Raw genomic sequence first — 8,967 nt, 5'->3', positions numbered from 1 at the left:
CTGCAGCGATTTAATGATAACCTTTCTTGACCGAGATCTCGATGAAAATGTTTGGTATCACTTACAGCTATGTGTTTTCTTTTGTCTACTCAAGCCTCTCGTTGAAATAACTTTGCGGAGTGTCTCGTAGTAATTAACGTGTTTTTAGTCGTTGCATCAGTTGTGAAGATCATTTCCCACAAAGCAACAATTACTTTGGTGGTGTCAGTTTGGTTATGGAAAATATTGATGCATAGAAGCTGTACTAGGATTTATCAGTATGCTAGCAGTGAAAGTATCTAAGCAATGAAAAACACCGGAGACAGGTTAATGCAATCATCTGAACAAATATTAAGGGCATTTTTTCAGATAAAAATGTTATGTACCACGTTCATTTGTACCTCAGACAAAAGACACACCTAGCTAAACGCAATGTGTTGAGTAGAACTAACAGCGCTCTGCTCTTGAAGGGAGTTGTTTCACCCCTCCTTCCTCCCTCATTCTGGGCTTGCCTTTTCCTACATGCTTTGGGTTTAGGTAACACTCTGATCTACCAGGGAGACCATTTAGGTTCCTAAGATAGCAGGAGACAAGCAGGAAAAAAAGAAAAGCAAATGGCTTTTTGACAGCTGGGAGAGCTAAACCCACTCACTGAAAAGTTGGATGAACCTGTAACTTGCACAAAGGAATGCTTGGAGCTCGGAAGGGAAGCAGCAGGATGATTCCTTTTAGTAGTGAGTAGCTTTGTTGCTTTATATAAATAGATGCTGGTGTCTTACAGTCAATGGATCACTATAATTACTCGCTTTCACCAGATAGAGAGACTGAGGTAAGAACTGCAGTGATGTGCAGACACATATGTAACTCTGTAGTAAATAGATATTTATTTTTGAATATGACTTTTACATTCATAGCTTCCTTCTTGCCAGCTTTTCTAGATGTTCTGATTAGATTAGCTTGACCCTATAGTATGTGCTCTGCTCCTTGCTCCAGTACTTCATCGAACTGAAAGCTACTTTCTCGCGCTGGTGCGAGGCTTCTTATGATGGTGCTGAATTAACGTCACCTAGTGGCACTTTGCAGTACTCAAAGCAGAGTCTGAATGGGCTAAAAGCATGCACTCCCATTTGTCAGGTACTACACATCTGTGACTCAGCAATAGCTGAGTAACAGCTTTATTTTAACAGTGCGTTGTGCTCCAGAATAGGGTAGTCTAATATTGCTTTCGGGCTCTCTCTGACAGTGCGTAATGCGCTACTTCTTTCAGGGATATCATATGGTAAGTGGAAAAAAAACACCTTTAATGCAAACAAATTATTTCTTAGAATTAAAATTCAAATAGTGCTGAATCTTAATTTAACCCACTTGACACATTTTAAGACACAAAAAAAATTTTAAGAAAAAATGCAAGGGTATTTGTTTAAAAAAATCTTGACCCATCTCACTGGAAATCTGTCCCTGACAGAAGAAATAAGTTGTTTGATATGTCATTAACCTTTCTTCATTGTAAGATCTTTCCTTTCTCCTTCTGCTTTCCTTTCTTCACTTGATCTACGGCTGATAAGGCTTTGATCCTGCAGAATGGAGGAGGAGTTCTATGGGGACAATAATTTATAGGATTGAGAGGATTGAATTCAGACCCATTGTAATGCATGTTTTATGAAGTGGAATTAAGATTGTATGAGTAATTCCAGTATGTTTAAACTTTTAATCTCCTAGTAGATCGCTTAATAATTGCAAAGATATATTTTTCTTAAAAAAAAATAATCCTGAACCTGGATGTGTATCCAAGCTCACTCTCAAAAATGGTAACATGCATTTGGCTGACAGGAATAAGCATTGTAATCTCAAATTCTAAAGCAGATTGCATTATAGAAACAGATGGTTTGCAGAAAGGGAAGAGTACAGAAAGAATCCTAAAGACCCAAAATTCTTTCCCTCCAGCAATAGCTCTTGTTTGCCAATATGCTTCATAAACACCCAGTCCTTTCTTTCCTTCATCTCCGCTTTTATAAACCCAGTCGTCTTCGATTTGACATGCCGTGTCTACTGTCATTCTCTCCATCTGTTCAGGGGCTGCCTTCTTCCCGTGGCTGCCGGGGAGGTGTCGGCAGGGGGAGCGCCGAGAACGCGGGAGAGGCCGGTTCTGGCTGGGGGGCGGCCGCGGGCGAAGCGCTGCCCAGCCCTTGCGGCCCCGAGCTGAGGCGGGCCGCAGCGCGGAGGAAGCTTCTGGGGAGCGCTGAACCTCAACAGCTCCTCTCTGGAGCCTGCGTGAAGTCTAATCGGTGTGACTTGGCTTTCTGGGCGGCAGTACACCTAGGACTTGTTAAAAGTTGGAACGATTTTAATGAGGAAAAGCACAGCTACGCACCTAATACTTCTATGCTGCGTGTCTAGTCCAAGTATTGAAAGCTGGAAGAATTAGAGCTCATTAATTAAGTTGTGTAGCACTTGTTTGATATAGTTAAAAACCCCAGCTTAGTCACAAACTGAGCGATTTTATGTTGGGTATTCAGCCGACCTTCCCTCCCCATATTCACACGTGTGGTGTGTAAATTATCCTTAAGCTGCAGTTTTTCAGTAAAAAACTCCCAAAGTTAAGAAAGAAAAATATTTGAAGTTGTTTTGGTGGGTTTTGTTTTGTTTAAACCTAAACCCAAGAATTTTCCTCTTTCTGGATGTCTTTGGTAAGTGTCAACTGAGGGTTAGAAAACTAGCCTGAACTGGTGCAAGGTAAGCGGGAGGAGGAAGGTGTGAAGGACTGTTCCCTTTCAGCGGCAGTGAGATGTTTAATCTGCTCAATTCTTCATATAGAACTTCACCTTTCTTGTTCACATGTAGTAATGAAACTGACCTCTTGGCAACTCAAAAAAAAAAAACTTTTATGTAGAATCTGGAATGTGAATTTGAAGACTCAGTTTTAGTTTTGGTTACAAATTAATCTAAATGTTCATGGTATAGTATGTTGCTGCTAATCGTGCTGTTTTCTGTAGCAAAATACTGTATGTGGGTGTACAGACTGTGATTCCTTTTTGCTTTCCCACTGTCACTTATGCCAGTGCTGACAGGTAGTGTCATAGATTAATTAAATTTATGTGTGTCAGCGAAGTTTTCAAAAAGGTGGAGTTGAACATATTTCCCTCTAGCTAAGTCTTGGTTCTTTTCTCTAGGGCAAATCTGTCATGGGTATTTGTGTGTTAGAGAAAGTGAGTACAGAGAAAATGTAAATACTCTCTTTTTCCTCAAACCGTGATTTCAAAGATGTTCCTAAATGTCCTGCCAACTTAAGCAAGATCTGCTTCTCTTCTCTTATATTGATGCAGCTGCTTTTGCAGGTACAAAATGAATCAAATCAGGGAACTAATTCTACTGGGCCGGAGGGGGGGGCGGGTAGGGAGAGAAGCGGAATTTCTTGTCTGCTTTTTTTTTTTTTCCTTTTTCTTCTAGGCAGGTTGGTTTTCTGATCTAGTTTAAAGCTCAGATACAGTGAGGCAAAAGTAGAAATAATGAGAAATGCAGGATACTGATAATGTAATATACATTGTTACCAAATATGAAGGCACAATTTCTGAAAAAAAGACATTGTTCCCTGTGTCTTGCAAGACTACTGCATGCCGTGATAATTAAAAACTTTGCTACGAAGTTAATTTAGCCTACCTTCTGAGAGGGCTTTTTTTGGATTGTATTTTATATATGAAAATGCTTCAGACATAATTGAAACTCTCAGTGTTTACCAGTATCTCCCAACATGTAAATTAAAGAAGAGATGATTAAGAAAATAATTATTTCTAAGCGGCAAAATATACCAAACAGCTGCCGGCTAGTTTTCTCTCTACCAGCTCAAAACTTGACAGGATTAGATGAAGGTTCAAATCCTGTCGGATCCCAGAGACTTGTTTTAAAGTGGTGTCAGCAGCATTGGATTTCTCTTGCAGCAATTCTTCTTCAGAAAATCTAGTTCCTGCTTCCAGCTGATTTGTCTGAACTATTTGTGCCCCTCAGAGAACTGTTCCACAACTGTAAGTGATCTTACCTAATAGCTACAGTGCTGTTGCACCTACTTTTTCAGCTTCTGGTTCAGAAGTTCAGAGCTTCTGGTCATACTCCTGCTCCTTAACGTTTGCTAGGACTGACACTTTCGGGATTCCTCTATTGGAGGTGGTCTTATTAACGCATAACTCGCTATCATAACAGAAAACTGTGGTTTGCCGTTGTTTTTGAACGGCTACATTACTAATTTAGCCACATTTAGAAGGGTTCGAAAACTGCCACAAGCAGCGCAAATTCAGGAAGAGACTATCAGGGCAGGAAGACGGGGATTGAGATGCCATCTCTTCCATTCTTTCCACTGCTTTTAAGCTGGGAGTGATTACAGGGTGCAACACCATAACAAACAGGAAATTTTAGTTGGCCAGAAATTTTTAAAAGTGTAGGTATTGTAACTTAGATTAAGCTAATTTCTTTCTTGCTTCTCCCAGTGCCGTGCTCTTTATTTGGAGACAGTGCGTTAGTTTCATAATTTTAACTGCATTAGTATACAATAAATATATTTTTTGCAGTATAGGGTTTTTTTAGGTAAATGTATTTGTTCTTGGGGGTGCCTTAGAAGATTTAAAAAAGACCCCAGAAATATTCAGGAATTACCTGAATTCTTTTAGGTGTGTTTACCAGATGTTCCTACAGGTAACATGCTACGTAGAATAACTCTGTAACGACTGCAATATTATACTTTACTAATATTACAGATTTAGTATTGCTGAAATAGTCTTCTGTCTGGGGAATATTTTAAGACTGTTCTTCATTATGGAAAATGAATTTTTTTTCAATTTGAAAAATTATTCTAAGAAGGTTGAAATGAAATTATTATTCTAGGTGGTTCATGATTTAACCTTTATAGTTTTCTGTGCTGTGTGTTTGGTTTCATCACCTCTGTCACATATTTATTGCCAGTCGGAAACTGGATCGCTTAAGTGTTGGGGTTTGGGGTTTGTTGTTTTTTTTTTTTGTATGTAGAAGTGATGAACAGCACATACTCTTGTATGTACAGCAGTGTGCACCCTCTTGTTTGGATACAGAGATTTGTGTCGGGAGATGAATGGACAATGCAGTTAAAATCAGAAGATAAGTATTTTTGTTTCAGACAAATGCACCTTCATGTGGCTGTTGCTTTGCTGAAACTGTAGATGGGCAACATAGGACTCCTATATAACATTCCTGCTCTGAAGGGCAGTATGTGTAATCGGATTTCTAGCTGATATATCTGTCCTTACTGACCAATTTCCCCTGGTATCTGGGATGTGCACGTTTCCTTTGTTTATTGAGCTGATAATTGTAATAATTTATTTTTATAATTTTATTCCTATTTATAAATAGTTTCCAATTTTAAATTGTTCCCAACTGTTAAGTAATTTGTTTGCACATCTGACTTCAGAATTCAGACCTCCAGTATTTTAAATTAGCTTGAAGGATCGCATATAAATACAAGCTGATATTATCAATTTGTGCATAATACATACATAAAAATTATCTAGTTTGAAATCAGTACAACATAGTATCTTGAAACAAATCTTGGTTCCGATGAGGTATAATGGCAAAAAATTTCCAAGAAGGAAAATCTGCTTCCATTACCTGTTACAGAATACAGAGGAGCAATTGTACAGCATGTGAAATGTGACGCGATTACACTCCGGTTGTTGTAACGCAAAATGTTCGTGTTCGTTGTAACGCAACAAAGCTTGTTTTTTAGTAATCTTTGTTTTCTGATAGAATTATAATATTCTACTCATGTTCCTGCTGATAGAAAAGGCCCTACTTCTGGGGAGAAAAATTGGTTAAGAAATTACTTCAAAACCCTACGCTAGTGAGTTTTACTAGCTTTCTTCTTGTATTAGAGGTAGATTTGCAATGCTTCAGAACAATAAATAGGCAAAAGTGCTTTTCAACCTGGTGCTTCCCTCTTTGTGCAACTGGCGTAGTGTCAGTGTTTATCACCGTCTCGATTCATACCCAGCTTAAGTTTTATTTTATTTTAGTAATGGACATTTTGTACTTTTATCTGCAGATAGAGGTAAGTTCACACTTCCACCTCTCCCATGTCCCTTTTTTTTTTCCCCCCATTTCGCAACAGTTATGTGAGAAATGATGAACGGAATTAACAGTACGGGTGTATTTGTGCAAAGGGATTTTGTTAAAGCTTTCACTGCCCATTTCACTTAGGCAGTGGTACAAACTGCAATACAGTTCTTGAATAGTAGAATTCTTAATACTGATTTTCTTTGTATTGCCGAGTTCTTTGTGTTTTTCCAGCCCTTCATTTTATTCCACTGCGTATTTATTATTCAGTAATATGGCATGTACCTCTGTATGTTATTTCCATCATACTGTTTTGTCATTTCATCTTAACCCGATATTTTCAGGAGGTGAAAAGGACACTTATAGCTAAGGTTCTGCCTTGCTTACAGAATCGGATCCTCCTGCCCTTACCTCCTAGGTTTACTTCTTCCACTTAAACTAATTATTTTCTTTATAATAATTAGTTTGGATCTTACACTGTGCCACAAAGAAGAAGGGAAAAGGTCTCTCTACTGTACTTTAACCATGCTTTACACTCCCTTCAGTCTTGGTCAGGAAGGTGTGTAAGCATAGGGTTGTGGTTTGTGTTTGAGAGATTAAGCCCAAACTGGATAGAGGTGAAAAAACCTGCAGATAATCTGTGTTTCACTATCCCGTCGTTGTTCCGTCCCTTCTCCAGATTTGCTAGCTCTGCTCCCGAAATCTGTCCTGAGTTTTATCATTTGTATGCCCTGTTTTGTCACTTTTCTATATGCTTACAAAGGCTGGTGTCTTGCAGTTAATAAAAAGTGTGGAGTTTGAGAATATTTAGATATATTTATAGTATTTATATAATATATATAATGTATTTAGTTATATGATGGTTTGTGAAGTTTTGACTATAGTCATGAAAGACGGGATCAGTAACCAGTGGTACTTAAGGAGTGTGAGAACTAAATTCGCTCTTCTCAAAGGATTTTAAAAACATTTTAAAAACCCAACCCCAAAAACATTTTAAAAAAATCAGTGAGGTGCTTGCTTATCAGGTCATACAACACCCCAACCAACCCCCCGAGTTTTTGTAAATGAGCTGAAATGATTCCCATACCATAGTGAGTGAATGTAAACGTGTTTCATGTTTGATTTTAGGTAGTTTATCTAATTGTTATTTCTTTTTTATAACAGCCACTAATTTTGAGTTAAAAGAAAAAAGATACGCAATATTAAAATGATCTTCTTTTTGACATTCGTGTTGTACTCCAGTTCAATCTTGCTGCTACCGTGTTTGATATGGTTGATCTTTCGCCTGATATTTTCATTGTTTTCACTCCAAACTCAAACACTTTGTTTTCTTTGCTTTTTGGTAATACCTGAAAGGACATTGGTTTTTCTATTAGCTTTTAATTTAAACTGGGTACTCTGTGTCTTAAACAAAAGGCATCAGTTGCAGTCTTGTTGTATAGGGCTCGGGGAATTGTTATAGGCTAAGTTATGTATTAAAGGTAAAATATACACTTCTCTGATACAACTGCATTTTAAAATTTTATATTAATGTGAAACTCCGGAATTTGAGAACCTATAAGTTATATGGGTATTTGTCTCATTTATTTATGTTTTTGTTTTTGTATGCCTTTTTTTCCACTTTTATGTGCGGTAACTCTGGAGGTTCCTCTTGATTTTAATGAGTTACTAGATTTAACATTTTTTATATTTAAAAAACCTTCCATTCTCTCACAAGTGAATTAAGTAGTATTTTGTTTATGTACTTCCACCCCCTTTACCATAAGCTTCGATATGAAATCAGAATAAAGATACAGTTGTAGATGCAATTGTTTATTGCTTTTAATTTAAAAAAAGTGGCATGAAATATGTTACAGATAAATGAAACAGTAACTTGTAAAATATTCATTTAGGCTTGAATAGTATAGCATAACAATAATCGCTGAGTAAAATGACTTGTAATGCACCTAGTTTTGTTTCTTCTAAGCACATAGCTTTACAAGATTTGTTAGAATTTCTGATGCAGGATAACAAAAACTTTTGGTATATGATTAAAACATTAGTTTTTTATTTGACACGCAGTATGACAGTTATATTGTTTCATAATAGCAATATTTTTTCCCCAGAATTAATGTGATACATTACTATTTAGAGTAAATGAACATAATTAGACAGAAACATAAAAGAGTGTTTAAAGACCCTTTTTTCTACCGAAGCCAAGAGAACTTCTATTTTTCCGCTTCCAAGATACCTGCGGGCGAAAGAAGGGAAAAACATTAGCACGTTTATTATTTGATTTACTGTTAACTGCCTGATTTTTACAAGAGAAGAATTTGTAATTCTACATGTGCAGGCATCGTCTAAAAGGTACTTAAGATCTTAAACGATCAAGTCCGAAGAATAAAGAGTACATTGAAAAGACCCCACTCGGGTAACATTCGCAAGACCGGTCCTTACACACCGGAGCCAGCACTGACTGAATTCAGCGAAGACTGGCCCCCCAGCAACTGTGAGATAGGTCCGGAGAGTTACATTTTTGCGGCTTTTGTGACTACATTCCCATTACTTTCAATCGGAGGTTTACGGGAGTTAGGACTACAGAAATAGCTTCTTAGCAATGCATATATATTAGATGGAACATTAAACCAAACAATGCATTAAATACCATAGTTGGAGAAATGCTTAAGATATTTTTCTTGTCATAAATCAGGTTTTTAGGATGAAAGCAACATTCAACCATTATATCAGAGTAAATAACGCCACTATATTTTTATTCCGTTTTTGATGGTTAAGCGAGAGTTTCATAAATTAACCTTTCATTTCTTCATACCTCTGTTTTCTCTATACATTTCTACAGTTGCCTTGGCAATGCTGTTCGAAATGAACGGCGAAGTACCTCAGTTGCCCCATTTTCCCATGCCTTATGCTTCTTTAGAT

This window comes from Phalacrocorax carbo, chromosome 12 (assembly GCF_963921805.1).
Source record: "Phalacrocorax carbo chromosome 12, bPhaCar2.1, whole genome shotgun sequence".
Taxonomy (NCBI): Eukaryota; Metazoa; Chordata; class Aves; order Suliformes; family Phalacrocoracidae; genus Phalacrocorax; species Phalacrocorax carbo.
Note: the sequence above shows the minus strand (reverse complement) of the source record.